Raw genomic sequence first — 17122 nt, forward strand, 5'->3', positions numbered from 1 at the left:
TTTATTAAAATTACTGGGATTAATTTTAATCCGCCCTGTTTTGTAAATACTTACACTCGGCAGCAGACGACATACCGAGCTCAAGAATCGAGCGAGGGTAAAAACAAGGAGTAATATATATAACGTTGATCTAAAATATCCTTGCAAAAACAGTTTTCCTTCCCCGTAACGAACATTAGGAAAGGTCTATTTAAAAATATACATTGCGGAGCGCCTCGCTCGCTCATACTACGCCACTGAAAACAGTGCCCTACTAGTGCCCTACTCAAATTTTAAGGCTGGTTACGGCGCTGGTCACGTGATCATTATCCGAGGTGTCTTTTCGCGAGTATTCTTCAGATTCGGAACCTTTTATAACTTTCAGACCACGCCATAGTTCTGTCGAAATAAAATGTCTGTATATTACAATTTTTCTGCTCAACAAATCGAGATATAATTATTGAAAATTGTTCCTTTTCTAGCAACACTTAGCAATCGTAAATACTGCTTTAATTTAAAATGTGCCTAATTATTACGTATTGTTTTACATTTATAGTAAAGCAGTGTACACGAAAACCATTTTTTGGGGTGAGACAATGCACACAGCCTTAATAAGTATGGGTTAAAGACGTTTCTATTACGTAAATATTTTTTAAATGTGTTAAATTATATTGTAACTGTACATGTTTTCTTTATTAGTTAAAGTGAAAGAACGCTTAACTGTATTTGGAAAATTAAATATCACAAACGTCTAGATACTCCCGACGTGGTCGCTCCGGCTTTACCTCTCTAAATAGTCACTCAATACAGCACGATGCCGAAAAAGAATTTACCCCGTCTGGTGAGAGAAAGCGTTACTAAACATTAGCAAGGTTTCTTCTTAGAAATCCTTAGATTTCCATTTCCAATTTTCTAAAGGAGACCCGAACAGTTCTTTATCCAGCTCATGGGACGAAATATTTCGCAAGATGTAAAGCTAGACCTGGCCGAAGCGTTTGAGGAAATTCTTTGGAGTGGCCATTCGCGCTAAGCGACACGCTTTGAAATAACTTGGAGTTCCGACTACCAGATCTACAATTTCAATCTCGCTCAACAAGTCAACAAAGCTCGAAATACTTGGCCCTTGGTAAACGCGTGCCAGTGGCATTACGCCCACCAGACCGGAGAAGAACCCTGAGCTGATAGTTCAGAGAGCTGACGATAAGGAGGCTTTTAGCGCTATTTTTGGATTTTTTTATTCCGCGGTGCGCAAGGCCATGAACCGTATATTACGGAAAAATAACTTTTGCTCTGATATCTAATGCAATGAGCATGTTTGGATTCCCAAAGAAAGCAGGCTCGGGAATAAGGATACTTAGGTGTTCGAAAACCATTGAATTATTTGCTTGAAGCACCTTATTTTTAAAAAAATCTTAAGGTCAGAGGTACGCGGGACTACCATATGAATTTATTATTTACAATGAAATTTCAAAGTCCGGGCCGCTTAAAGGAAACGATAATAAGAACGGTGATCCAGCCTTTTTCTGTAGTGTTTCGCGACAAGGACTATCGAGAATTAACTTCAATGTCACGATCGCGTTAATCACACAAGCGCACCTAGGTGACATTTAATTTTGGAGCACTTTTAGCACTTAAACGAGACCAAATTCAAAATTCTACGGTGTTACGTTTTGAACGCCCACGAATGGTTAAATGGGAGAACCGAGGGCTAACCAGTAAGAATTTTCCTGTACACCGATTACGTAATCATTAATGAGTACAGATGAGTACACATGATTACGCAATGGGTACAGATGATTACGATGAGAACACATGATTACGATGAGTACAGAACGATTACGATGAGTACACAGGTAACCCAAAACTTTAAAATTGTTACAGATGAGTAATTGAGTACCGGAGAATTCCAATGAATAGGTGTGATTAAAGATGATTACGCGCTTTTACAAATGATTACACGTGATTATAGATGAGTACGCGTGATTTCATAATGATTTCGAATTATTATAGATGAGTACGAAGATTACAAATGATTACGGGATTACGAGTTAGTACAGAAGATTACAGAAGATAACATGTACGTAATCATTACAGTTAGGGTGTACACCAATTACGTGAAGTGGTTAGCCCCTCGGGGAGACCTAGGCGCTTGCCTAGTGTGCCTAGGTTCGCAATCGCCTCTCTCTCCCGTGCTTTGTTTTTCAGCCTTTTAGTTTTGTAAAGTGAGCGTCAGAAAAGAAATGAATAACAAAGAATGGTAATTTTTTTTAATCTGGAAACTAACAATTGACAAGTTAGCAGCAAAGATCAATTTCACTTATGGGTAATGTGGTAGACGATTTTTAATTTCTTGACTCTAAATTAGAAATTTTAATAGACCGCTTTAAATAACATTAATATTTTGCATTTGTATCTAAAGTTAAATTTAACTCTGAAATAGAAAAGAGTGTTCTCCGAATGAAACCATCACAGGTTCTCGTTGATTTTTCAAAAGACGTTTCGAATAAAATAGGGCAGGGCTTGATACATCATATACTAACGATCTAAAACTTTAATGGGAGATCAAATTTTTCTATAAGCCGTTATGAACAGGAAGTGTATTTTTACATTTCAATACGTAAGACGCTGTATGCTTCGCGGTTTGACGGGGAATTCGTCTCAATGAAAATGAATCAAGCCGTTAAAGGTGTACGCGAGGGGCAGCTCACTCCAATGATTATTATGACACCCTCGTATGATTAAATTTTGATTAGATTTAAATTAAATCTGTATATTTGACTGTACAAAGATTAAAAATGATTTAATCATGATTACATTTTCAATCAGCGTTAACAAAAGGAGAACTGTCGCTTCGACATCGCCGAGAATAACTATATTTGGACGGACAAGAAGAAAGCTAAATTTCACGATTTATTTCCGCTGTACTCGCGGTTTCCATAAAAGGCCGATCTTTTTTCTCAACATTTCACCCTGATGGTTATTTTAGAGCGCTTTGGAAGGCGGGCAGTTTGAAATGTAATAATATTTTCTACTTGTTTTTCTGCCTTTAAACAAGTCGGAAACAATTATACAATATAATTTATATTTTTAATACTGTAAAATTATTAAAGGATGTCTCTAATCATTAATTGATTATTTTTAAATTTAATTATTCACGTTTTTAATCACCGCTAGTGTGGCTCGCAGGCAGTAGCTTAACCAGAAATTCGACAAGCGAAATTCACGAAGGATTGCGTTGTCTTTTTAGGGTGATATAACTATATAGCGTGAGCTTACACTTCAACTGCCTGTATAGAAGCACTCTCGAGATCAATACATTTTAAGTTGACATTTTTTATATGAAGGTGGCCTGGAAAAGAACCGTTTTTGTGGTACCCTCAGCGCCCGGAAAATCGCTCAGGCGCAAAAGGGCAGGTTCCGCTCTAAAAATATCCCCCGTCAAAGAAGAATAATGAGCGAAAATTAATTTATCGATTTTTTAATGTTGAAATAATTTTTTTCGCAAATTTAATCTTCGCGAGAGTTAGTTTTAAGACTTGACGTATCGAATTAAACTAAACTGTACTGTTCAGATTTCATTTGTGAAAGGATTTTTTCGCAACTCGGGGCGGCTTGCTTCTTTGGTATGTTAACATAAGCTTATTCAGATGGACTAAAATAATCGCATTTCGAGGCGGAAAATATTAACGTATCAATTTATAAAGGACAAGCTTAGTTAAAGAGCTGTTTCGGTTTGAAAATATTAACGTCCAAAAAACATATAGGAAACGTCCCTCTTAAAATAACTAGGAAGCGCTTTAAAAATCTATAGAAAGTCTATTAAAATATATAGGATTCTTAAAATTGATAGGTAATTTTAAAATATTCCTAGAGTTTGAAAATATTCCTAGAGTTTGAAAATATTCCTAGAAGTGTTAAAATATTCCTAGAAGTGTTAAAATATTCCTAGAATTGTTCAAATATTCCTAGAAGTGTTAAAATATTCCTAGAAGTGTTAAAATATTCCTAGAAGTGTTAAAATATTCCTAGAAGTGTTAAAATATTCCTAGAAGTGTTAAAATATTCCTAGAAGTGTTAAAATATTTCTAGAAATTTTATTTAGTTTTTTCCGGTTTGGCGCCCCATATCCTAGGCTTAAGCACGGCCGTCTCGAGATCTGCTTCGCGCTCATAGCGGCCCAGGCAAAGATTTCCTCTCCTATGTATTTCCGCGAATACCTTCTTTTAACACTAGGAGCGCTGTCTGAGCCCCCCCTTAAATGTAAAAAATTAGCGGGATATTTAATAGTTTTCTATGGCGGTAAATTCAACTAGTTAATCCTTTTTGCATTGTTTTTCAAAAACTTCTGGAAAGTTTGGGATATACATCTTATGATTTGATCTTTATCTAATAAGTTTCATTTAAAACATTTATTTAATTAAAGTAATATGCTTATATTGAGTTTTATTAGTTAATTGCTAAGCCTAACCAAAGTTTCTTTTGTTTTTCACAATTTTCAAACCAGTATTCGCATTTTTTATCAGAATTTTAAATAAATAACCACAATATTATTCATATTATTTAATAAATACCTTTATTATTCTTTAAATTAAGTTCACATTTCTCAAACTTAAGTTTTAAAATATTGCCTATTTTTAATTTGCAAAAATGCCCACCACAAAAATTTGTTGTGTTCCATTTTGTGAATCTAAGAAGAATATCAATGTATAATTTCATCAGTTTCCAGTTGATGAAAGTTTATGCAAATTATGGACTAAGAACATATCTAGAAAAGATTTTGGGGTCAATCAAGCTTACGCATCACGCAAGATTTGTTTGTAGTGGGACATTTTAAGGAAAGTGATTACTATAAAGGTCTAAAGATCCGCAAATTAAAGAAAATATTGACAAAGGAAACATATGAATCTATAATATCTATTAGAATAACTTCATTGTCTACAATATCTTGCGTGTCATACCTCCTTAAATCTGGTTTCCAGTTTGTCTTGACAAGAAATTTAACGAGCGATGCTATTGAAATGTTTTTCAGCATTCTCAGGAAAATGGCTGGAGGGAATGACATGCTTGATGCAAGAGAAACTATATTCAGTTTAGAATCCTACCTTAAGAGAGGCACTATATCATTAACAAAACCTAAAACATCTAACGTTCCCCAAGACAGCTTCACAGATCTATCAGCCATGATTGATACTAGACTCGATGGATTTTCAACTATTTTGAACGGCAATTAAGTTACGTTACCATCTGAAGTTATGAGTACCCAGATACACAGAGATGCACCTTACGGCTAGCAAGTATCGCATACTTGGCTGGTTATCTAGTACAAATCCTAGAGGAAAAACATTTTTGCGAATTGTGCCTTGAAAATGTATCACAGCCTAATTCTGACTCACCATTAGTTGGATTGATAAAATTGTCCGACAGAGGAAACCTTAGGTATCCGCAGCAAAGCTTTATCATGTTAATGGCTATAGTAACAACATTCATAGAGAGAGCTGTACCCTATCTCCGGGATTCACCTGCCACTTTAAAAAAACATTGAAATCCACTTGTGGCCAAAATTGCTCTATGCCCTTACATCCAATGTGATTTGAATAATAATTACCGAATGAAATTGCTGATTTAATTTGTTGAAAGGTCGTACTTCCAATTATCACAAATATTACCAAAACTCTGTCCGCAAAATTTGAGAAAGTGAAAGAACTTGTGCATAAGCCTCTTTCTTGAAAAGTACTCAAGTTGTAAATTTTAGTTTTCTAAATTTTTAGTCTTGTATCATTCAGTGGGAAATTCACATTGGTTTATTATATTTATCAGATTTAAATACCTTCCAAGTTTCCATCACTATATTCATTCATAGTGATCTTCCAAGTGTCAGTTAGTTAATTAAAATTCATTTATTTCACTACTTTAATTAAAATAAATTAAATAAAAGGCTTCTGGAAGTTACTACATAGCAAAATTACAGCTGTAAGGAGAACAACGTGTTTATGTTTACATTTATATACAGAAAACGTCGACGGCGACTTCTGGCTCCAGAATGACTAAATTTTAATAACGTTTTTCAAAACTTTACTTTGCGTTAAAAAATCTCAAGAGGTGTTTAACTTTTTTATTATTAATTAACTTAAATATTACTAAAAAAATATTTTACAAAAAATTACACATTACGCGATAATAATTGAAATTCCAAAGTTCCGCGCAGTTCCTCCCATTCGATAACATGGCTGCGAATTTTCTCAAGGGGGGGCTAGACTAGCGCCAGAAAACGATGTGAGAAGTTTTTGAACTAATTTCCCATACGCGATTTTCGTACGATCGCCTGGGCCGCTATGAGCGCGAAGCAGATCTCGAGACGGCCGTGGCTTAAGAAACACGGCAGACGATTTATAATCTAGTATTTTTATTGGCCAGTCTAAAACAATCTCCCGCCAACGATTGAGGAGTCTGTGAGTCATGTGACCACAAAGGGAGAATCACGTTGAAAATACAACGGTAAGCGTGCGTATTTCTCTATTCGGATAGAACAAGAGAGAGTAGGCTCTATAGTTTCGTGCGTGATGTCTTCGGTGACTGATCGATAATTTTTTTTGAAATCGGTAATGGCGGCTCCCAAATTTCATTTAAAAATAATTATTAAGGTTCGTTAAAATTTTTTCTTCACTTGTATTTTCTTCTTAAGATTGTAAATTATAGTTTTAGCGCTAGAAAACTTGGAACCAAACTTTTCCTTTAAGCAATATTCATTTATTATCCACTATTAGACAATTTTTGTTACATATGCCAACTGGACTACTATGGAAAAAGGGGGTCTTTGGTAGTATTGACTTTATGAATGGACCTATATTGGATCGAAGTAATCAATAGCATTTTTTACATAGACCTTACCTTAATTACACTGCGGTTCCCCCGAGCATAAAGGAATTAAGCCTTTGCAATTATAGAATATAATTATTAACTTGGCCCATTTTTCATATCGGAGAAATTAAGGTTTATTACCCTGTGGTAATGTGATGAAATTCAAATTAACCGGAATTAAACCACACATTTGATTATACGGCCAAAGGAATTTCATACGAAACCGACCATGGCATTTCTAGTTAGTAGAAAATTCGAGTACAAACGCAAATTATACACCTACTTGAACAATTTCAATCCGCTAAAAATATGCATGGGTGGAATTTATCAGTAGATAGCACTTTCACTACCAAAAGAAATAATGTTCATCAAAATAATAACATTAATATATCCCAAAATTCATAAAATATCTTTTACTGGATTTTCCCATGGGACGATAGCTTCAGCTTTTTGATAAAGATAAAATAAACGATAGAAAAATATCTATAGAATTTCTGGTGGACTTCTCTCTGTTGAAAGCGCATTATGATTACTTCGAAACCAAGGTTTGAAAATATTAACCTTAGCTTTTTAACGAATTTTGTGATTAAGGGTACATCATTAAATATATTAATTTTATTGGTACACTGAGAGAAAATTATGCTGTCGAATTTACAGGTATATTTTGGACCCACGGGTGTCCATGTCGTTACTGTAGATAGAACTGGATCATTTCGTGAAATTTATGTACATAAACAAAATGTAGATTTTACATTAAAAGTTTACGGTAGAGGTTTTTGTTGTTACAGGACAATATGTAAACATTACAGTAGGTAACTCTATACATTTTACATACACTATAGTACAGTTTCTAGCTAAAAATGTTTAAACTACAGTTCGCCCCTCAGTATATTTTACAGTTATTTGTATTTTATGGAAAAATATGTGAAATATACATTCTGAAGTACTGTACATTTTACCGTAAGTTATGTTTATTATATTGAATAATTTGTAAAATATACAGCTCAAATTACCGTATATTGTACAGTAAGATATATTTAATATATCGAGGAATATGTGAAATATACAGTCTGAGGTACTGTATATTTTACGGGTACGTATGTGTATTATATTGAAGAATGTGTAAAATATACAGTTGGAAGTATTGTATATTTTACGGGTAGTCACGTTTATTACATTGAAGAATATGTAAAATATACAGTTTGAAGTACTGAATATTTGACGGGTAGTCACGTTTATTACATTGTAGAATGTGTGAAATATACAGTTTTAAGTATTGTATAATTTACGGGTTCATATGTGTATTATATTGAAGAATGTGTAATATATACAGTTGGAAGTACTGCATATTTGACGGGTAGTCACGTTTATTACATTGCAGAATATTGTTAAGGAATTTTGAGATGGTGTCTAAGTTTAACAGTGAAGAACCCTGTGATCTTGTTCCCAACCGCACTCGTACCCGTGAAACTAATCAACCACCCTAGGCATGGACATTAGGCCCTGTCTCTAGGGATTGAATCGTTTGAGCACGAAGGCGTCGGTACTCTCCGCCTTATCGCCATTTACACTGGCTATTTACATCGAGTGAGAGCGCAGCGGGGGGGTCGGAACAGGGCACACAATATATTAAAAAAATATATTTACAAAGGTTATTTATATTTATAGGTAATAGGTCTAAATGTTATTTTTATCTTAACAATATGTAAAATATACAGTTGGAAGTACTGCATATTTGACGGGTAGTCATGTTTATTATATTGCAGAATGTGTGAAATATACAGTTGGAAGTATTGTATAATTTACGGGTACTCATGTTTATTATATTGAATAATGTGTAAAATATACAGTTGGAAGTACTGTTTTAGTAAAGACAAAGCTACGGTTCTAAACTTCTAATCGGTGGGCATTATTCTGATTTCCATGTTTATAGTTTGACTTATACTTCGTACGTAAGGTGGCCAACCCTGTTCGCACGGCCTCGTAGTGACTTAGAAGCCCAACTTAAATAGGATAAATTATAGTAAAATCCCAATTTGTAACGTTTTCGAAAGGAAAATCCTACGGATAATATAAGATCTTTGGGCCAAAAAAAACCCTAGGCGAAATACCAAAGTGTGGAAAATATATACCCTGACGCCAAGATCGACCTCAAAATGCCAAGATCCTGGATAAATGCCAAGGAGTGGCAACATTGTTCGAGAGTTTGAAGAAACGAAGTTCTACGATCTAAGAATCTACATTTTTCCTGCAAAGACTATTTATACGCTTCGCTAACTAGACAGACGTCGCCCTACAAAAAAAATTGTTGCCCCATTAGAAACACGAGAGAAGCTTCTGACCAGCCGTTAGAGGCGCCAGTAGTAGCACTGCTGAAGTGCAGAACAAACGTCGACCATCGTATGCGGTAGAGTCCGACGCCGAAAATAAAAGAAAATTAATCGTTATGTCGATCAGTACAAAAAGGTCAACAAAAGTACAATAAGTTCCTTCTTTTGCCTGGAATTCAGCAACTTAAATCATTAGCGTATCACAGCAATAATTCAAATATTGATGATTAAAGAGTGACGAAAACGTCATTGAATAAAATATTAGAGATTTTTTTATACTGCGTAACAGGAATGTACCCTCGGAGAGATAAAAATTAGTACCTTAAAGGGAGTACGTAGTTCCATGATTATGGTGGATCAACGAGTTCCGCATTTCTACCACCAGGTTTAACAAAGCTAGGAGTGTTTGGTGCTAGTTACCTAAGAACGAGTTTTAGCACACGATTTTGGGATTTAAGTGAGCGCTTATAATAATAAATGTAACGTTCCACCCAGTAGCGTAGCCGGGATTTAATTTCGGAGGGGGCACACAATGGAAACAAATAAAATACATAAATTGTATATACACGTGCCACCTGTGCCCCCCTAACTACGCCACTGCTTCCAACTGAATAGTTTATTATTATTTGGTAAAAGTAAGAGTATACTTTTACCTTTAAAATATATTTTTATTATAAAAACATACTGTCATTAAAAAATAGCGTTGCGAAAATAAACTTATGGTGTTATGTAATAAATGTGATCTAAAATATTTAAAATTGATTTTTCATTAAAAGTTATCGTTATGAACTTGTGAATTTTTCCCTTCAAACATGTATATTTTAGCTTCCCATATATGTAAAACATACAGTTTTCAATTACAGAAAACGTATTTACTACATCAAACTGTACTTTTAACGTAAGCTAACTTACTTAGCGAAAGCATTATATTTATTAATTTTGCAATGTGCACTGACAAATTCACAGACATTTTCCCTGTAATTTATACAGATTTAAAGTGTGCTAAAGGTTATTACGTACCTCTTCGGTACTTTTTACGGTAAATACCTTTCTTAAAGAATACACGTTATTCCTGTAAATATTCTCTTTAAAAAAATACCAAAACCCGGTAATATTTACAGGACTATTCTGTCAACGTGTTGCATCATATTTTCATGTAAAAATGTTCTGTTAAAACTACGGTTTTTTCTCACAGTGTATTTAGTTATGTTTTATTCGGAACCCAGGTTTCCTTAAGGAGTTCGTTCATAATAATTTCGTTTATTTGGCTCCAGTTATTCCGAAAGTAGCTGTCATCATCGGTTATTATACTACATTTCGGCACAGGTGGTTCGTATACCACGAAAGTGTCTATAAATACCGAGATAGTGACTCTGAAGCCCGTCAAAATTGCTCTAAACTCCTTGAAAGTAGATCTGTAAAATTCGAAAGTACCTTTATAGTCCATATAAGTAGCTCTACATACTTTGGAGCTGGTCAAATTCTTTCTTAAAATGACGAATTCCATTCTAGTATCCACGAACAAGTCAGCCCAGGCCGTATTATTAGTTCCACATCAGTGTATTCGAGTGGGCCAACCCATACATCATTAGTAGACACAGTTAGGCAAACTAATACAAAAGCTGTGGAGGCTACGTGATTTCTTATCGTTTGATATATAAATTGCCATCCTAAGTTAAAGAGTGGATGCCGCCCATCATCTGGAGACCCGGGTGGGAAAACTGATATAAAAACTGTTGAGCCCATGTTATTTACTATTATTTGATACATAATTTACCATCATATGTTAAAGAGTGGGCACCACCCACCCTCAGGATACGCGGGTGGGGAAACCAATACAAAAGCTGTTGAGGCCATGTGATTTCCTATCGTTAGATAGACGGAAAGTATCAAAGGTGAAATAGGTAAGCAAAACACGACGAACATAATTCTTTTAAATTATTGAAATTAGTGGAAATATGATTTAAAGAATTTCTTAAACTGGGATTAAAATGGGTTTATTTTAGAAAATTTATATCAAACATTTGGGTATAGTTTAGGCACCAAAAGTCATGTAAATTCGCAAATTAATAAAAAAAAAAACATGAATTTATTAACTTGTTTTTTCCGATCACTCTCCCTTTAAGGGGGTTGGTCGGAGGGGGCGGAAATTAACGGCACTGCCTGCGCGTCAACGAGTTCTCTCGAATGAGACCAAGTGTTTTTTTTTCGGTCACTCCCCCTTTAAGGGAGTTGGTTGGAATGGGCGGAAATTAACGGCACTGCCTGCGCTTCTGTATCCTTATTTTGACTTTAAAAAGTTGTGATATTTTCATGTGAATAAATTTATTTCAGTGACGGTTCATTTCTTTTTTAAAATAACCGAGAATGACTAAATAATATTTTCGCCCCAGTTATCGAGCGACTTTTAATTCCTTTAAACACGTGACCGAGTTACAATGCGATAGTGATAGTGATTATGTTACTTATGCTTGTACTTATACTTGTACCAATATGGGTTTGTCTTTGTCACTTTTTTGTATTCGATTATACAAAAATACTCATTGTGAAAGAACACTTCTGCAATGAAATAATATTATCGTCTTCTTGACGAACTTGGTTTACTTTTGGAAGATAATTATCTGTTTCTGATTCCGAGTTCGCGCGTATTGTCAAGTTCTCCTGAGAAGTTTTCGAAAGTATAGTTCCTCACTCGAATTCGCGTTTGTTACACATGATTTCAGCTCTCCTATTTGGCTTTGTATTTTGGGACCTTGTTTCGGTGTCCGATCTGTGGACCTCGTGGGATTTGATTTCCCGTGAGCATTTCTCTTCGCATCGAAACTGTATCTAAGTAATTCTCAAGTTTATTTCGCCCAGTTTGCTTTTCTGGCTCTTCAAACAGTTTGAATGCACCCCACACAGGGAGAACGCAACCCGTCAAAAGTCGTGCATTTTCTTGTGTACATTTTTCATTGTTTAGACGCTTTAGCCTCTGCGGTCGTCGGAAGGGGAAAATTCGGAAATTGTCTTCCCCCTTTCCGTAAAACATTCAGCGTAAAGGTTCGTCCAATGGAATTGGTACACAAGCGTGTTTAAACGCTAGCGGTGTTCTCCTTGCGCTTGTTGCTCCTAGGTTGCACCGAAAATGAAGGAAAAAGTGTCTGAGGAACCTATCTACTTTTAACAAAGTTATTGATCTTCTTAATTGTAATATATTCGTATTTTTTTAGCAATGTCATGACTTAAAAAAAGGTATTTAATCGCCGCGTCAAGCCACACGGACGAAACAAGATCAAGAGCCAAACATGGTTTTTAGGCGCGCAAGCTATCCTCGTCAAACCAGGAGCGATATTTCCATGAAAAGATGGATTTGAAGGCGTACCTCTTTTGCGATTTATTTTCGCTAAATTCTAATTGAAAGAGAAGGACGCGCTTAAAGATCACGAAATTCCCCGCTTCAACAAATTCAATTTGCTTTTTATAACGCGTTGCGTAGAAATCAAAGGACTTTGAGCTTTTAACAAGAGTACCTTTTGGTGGGATAATTCCCAAAGGCAAACTGAACTCCCATAATTTAGTTTTGACTAAAAGGCTTGACACTTATTCGCTTAAATAGGTAGTGCAAGAATACGTGAACGAGAGCTGTAAGAACCCGACTTTCCCGGGGCGACTCAATTAACTTTTCGGTAACTGATCACGTGGTTTGGGGTAGGAACGTTTTTTAGTTGTGGGGATACATTGCAAGCAAAGCGTTCCACAATATATGATATTATATAAGTGGACAAATATTTGGAAATTTTACTTCAATTTGACCAAAAATCGAAAGCAGACCAAGAATTATAATGAAGACCGTTTATTATTGCATATTTACAGTATTTCAAATGTGGACTCTTATGACATAATAGTTGTAAACACAAATTCTAAATAGTTCGTTGGGGGGAAACAAACACAGGTGTTGTCCCCTAGTCCATCTGGCTGCTACGCCGCTGCACTAGTTTGCGCACTTTTCTTCGAAAGTTTCGAGCGCAGGCGCCCTGAGCCGCGATCTACAATACTAAAATTAAAGCTAACCTCTGTTAAAACCTACTCGTGTTACTGGTTACAGACAGAGGCGGTTATCCCGTGTTGGCTCTGGGGTTCGAGCCCCCTCAGGGAAAAACATACATATGGGTGGCAGGGCTCCCACAGAAATCTTATTGAGGATAACTAGCAATCAGGGAAAAACTTGTAAACTCGCCGCCTTCAATTTCGTTCCAATTCAGTCTTTATACAGACGTACTTTTGATGTTGAAGATGCAAGTGCCATTAAGATGAAATAAGCATAAAATTGATTTCGATAGATTTGCCCAAACAAAAATCACCTTGTCGTGTACCCGGTTTTACTCAATTATTTTAAAATATGCTATAACGTGCTCTAGCCATGTACACAGATTTTTTTTAATTCGTGATTGTAACGTGTGGGACAAATTCAGTCCGCTCATCCACCTGATTAATCAGGGCGAGATATGTGTAACGGCCATGCCAACGGGGGGATACGTGGGGACAGGGGTGGGGACACCTGTGGCGGAAGTATTCCAACCACCCGTTGAGGGATTGGTGGTCGTCCTCACACGGCCATCCACTAACTCTGCCTCCCAGACGCTTGGGATTTCAGGAGTACGACACTACTCCCGGCTGTATACAGATTTTACTCAATTATTTTAAGTTATGCTTCAAAGTGATCTAGCCATGTACACAGATTTTTCAGAAGACATCGACTTAATTTTATTAACAATGAATTCATTGACGGAGGAGATTTTAAAAAGAAAACTTTTTTGAAATAAATATAGAAATAAATATTAAGATCTGTACATTTTCTTGCTCTAGTTTTAAGTATATTAATTTTTAGATAAACAAAATGGCCCAGGCTCACTTGGGAATTTTTGACGATCGCCGCCGCTGGTTACAGCAAAGAGTATAAAAACTACGTAACCTAGAGATATAATGACGGTCGAAAGCAGTAAAGCAGTAAAGGAAGTTGTAGTAACCGGGGGGGGGGGAAGTCACTCAGTGAATTTGCACTTCAAATTTCGGTAACGCAGCGCCATTACGGCAGTTTTAAGTGTCAATCATTTTGATTTAGTTCAACATTCTTGAAAATTCCTTAAGGAATTGGTTACCTTTAGGACTTGGCAACGTTAGAGAACAAACTCCTTATTCTTCACTTTTTGAAAATAAACACCGAAACAACGAATCCACAAATTCTAACTAAAAAAATCACGAAACAGTAACCAATTACTGTCACTTTTTTGAATTGACAGATATTAGACAATTAAATATCCAAAATGCCAAATTTAGCACCTCCGCAACACCGTAACTGCCATTTTTCTCCGGTTTTATTATTTATTGTACTAAGTACTGCCGTAGTGGCGCTGCGGTACCGAAATTTGAAGTGCAAATTCACTGAGTGCCTTCCCCCCCCCCCGGGTTGCTACAACTTCCTTTACTGCTTTCGACCGTCATTATATCTCTAGGTTACGTAGTTTTTATACTCTTTGGTTACAGTTTATTTACTTTTTATTAGAGACAACGTCGAGAGTAGGGTCTTTGCCCAAATCCGTGTTTCTATATCCGTTTAGGGTTATACGTGTAAACGTTTTAAAAACCGTTTCCAAAACCGCCGTGCTTTTAAAAGTAAACGGATAAACGTATATTTCACATGTACCCGTGTAGTTTGATACGTTTACACGGACCTATCGACACGCTTATCTTAAAACGAAAATCCGTGTTTCTGCTGTGTAGCAAAGGTTAGGTACAAAAACTTGGATGTTACCAGAGCTTATTTTTTAAAGAAATCTACATGTTTTCCAATAATTATTAACCATTCCAAACGGTGTTTGATCTACAATAGGACTTTGACTTTAGATAACAGAGGTCTTACGTTTCCTTTTTTTCCAAACGCAAATTTTGTTGGAAAATATTAATTTATAAATCGTGCACTGTAACGGTCGATGTTATGGGCAAGACAAAAAGTTGGGTTTGGCAATTCGCGGAAAGAAAGGGTGACACGGCATTTTGCATTATTTGTGATGACTACACCAACAATGAGTTCACGTGTAAAGGAGGTTCGACAGGGGCAATCGGAAACCATTTAAAGAAGGTTCACGGCAAATCTCCGAGTGACCATCTTGGCGCAGTAGCTGAATTAAACCAGAAGTAAGTTACTTTTGTACTGAGCTCTGCGTAAACGATGTCAAAACTACAATGTGTATTTGGAATATTTAACGCATTTTTTTAAGGACGACGTTACTAGAAAGGGCGATAACGAGAGCGGAGATATTATCCAAATCGATGATCTACCCAGCACACCGTTGACGAGTGCTTCCAAATCATTTTCAATTGAGCCAGTACTTAAACGCAAGCGCCTTTCTACAGGGACTCGTAGACGTATTTGTTCTCAAGACCGTACCGAAAGTATTCATCAAGCCCTTGCAAAGATGATCGGTATGTCACAGCTTCCACTTTCGTTTGCATCGTGTCCGGGTTTTATTCAGTTCATGGAAACTGTGGAGCCCGGTTTTAAGATTTGTAGGGGGTCTGGTCAAAAAAAAGGCTGGACATGTTGTACGATAAGGTGAAATGTCAAATAAAAGAGGAGTTGAACGCGGTTGAAAATGTTACATGCACATCTGATTGCTGGACCTCACGAGCCCAACAATCATACCTTACGGTGACAGTTCATCTAATTGACAACCAGTGGACACCAAAGTCCTTTACATTGACTACTCAGCTTATGGAAGAACGTCATACTTCGGCCAACCTCTGCAACGCCATGGAAAACGTTTTGAAAGAGTGGAACATCTTAGACAAGACCATAACTGTTGTGACTGTTAATGCAGTAAATGTGGCCAACGCCGTTCGTGACATGAGTAGCCTTGGCATAAAAGAAAAAGGTGGGCTCACTTGTGCGGCACATTCAATTCAACTTGCCGCTAATAAGGCTCTTGAGCACAAGACCACCGTTGATGTCTGCCAAAAAGCCTCTAAAATAGTTGGACACTTTCGACCCTCAAATGTGGCAACATTAGCTTTGTAGACGAAACAGGTGCAGCTAGGATCTCAAAAACAGAAACGCATACAAAGCGTTAAGACCAGATGGAACTCGACGTTTGAAATTTTACAACGTCTGTTGGAGAATCGACTGTCCATTACCACTGTTCTAACCGACAGAACACTCACAACCAGAGCAGTTGCTGAAAAGCTTGACATAGCAGAGAGAGAGTGGACACAAATTGCCGAATTAGTAGACCTTCTAAAACCACTGCAAATGGTAACTACTATATTTTGTGGTGATAAGAGTTCACCAACGTCCATGGTTCGACCACTAATTACAAAAGTAGTTAAAAACCATATGCAACCATCTACATAAGTACAAGCGACAACCAAGAGCAAGTTCTCGCACGTCTCATAGCGGCCTTTCTGGACCCACGCTACAAAGACCTCGCGGATGAAACACCTGAAGTTAGACAAGCTGTTCGGGAATATGTCCGAGGTATGTTGCGCAAGAGCTCCGAGGTAATGAAAATGGATGTCGAGTTGCCCAAGGCCACACACACCTCCGCCCTAGCGTACCTTTACAATGACCCCTGTCCATCGCAGGCCAATGAAGATAGCCAGTTTGATGAATACCTATCAGAACCCCAACTGAGGTTCGATCTGAACCACTTAGAGTGGTGGAAAGCGCGCGCTCAAAAATTCTCCGCACTAGCCTCACTTGCGAACAAATATTGATGTATTCCTGCCACTTCAGCAAGTTCAGAGCGCACATTCTCCACGGCTGGTAACATTGTTACCTCCAAAAGAAGTTGTTTAAGTTCGGAAAATGTAAATATTTTGGTATTTTTATACCAGAATAGGTTGTTATACGTCTAAGAGGTCACAAAATGTCATTGGTGGTGGTTTTCGTTAAAATTTTGTATTCCTTACTCTATAAT

This window comes from Leiobunum rupestre, chromosome 2 (genome assembly GCF_980474605.1).
Source record: "Leiobunum rupestre chromosome 2, qqLeiRupe1.1.hap1, whole genome shotgun sequence".
Lineage (NCBI taxonomy): Eukaryota > Metazoa > Arthropoda > Arachnida > Opiliones > Sclerosomatidae > Leiobunum > Leiobunum rupestre.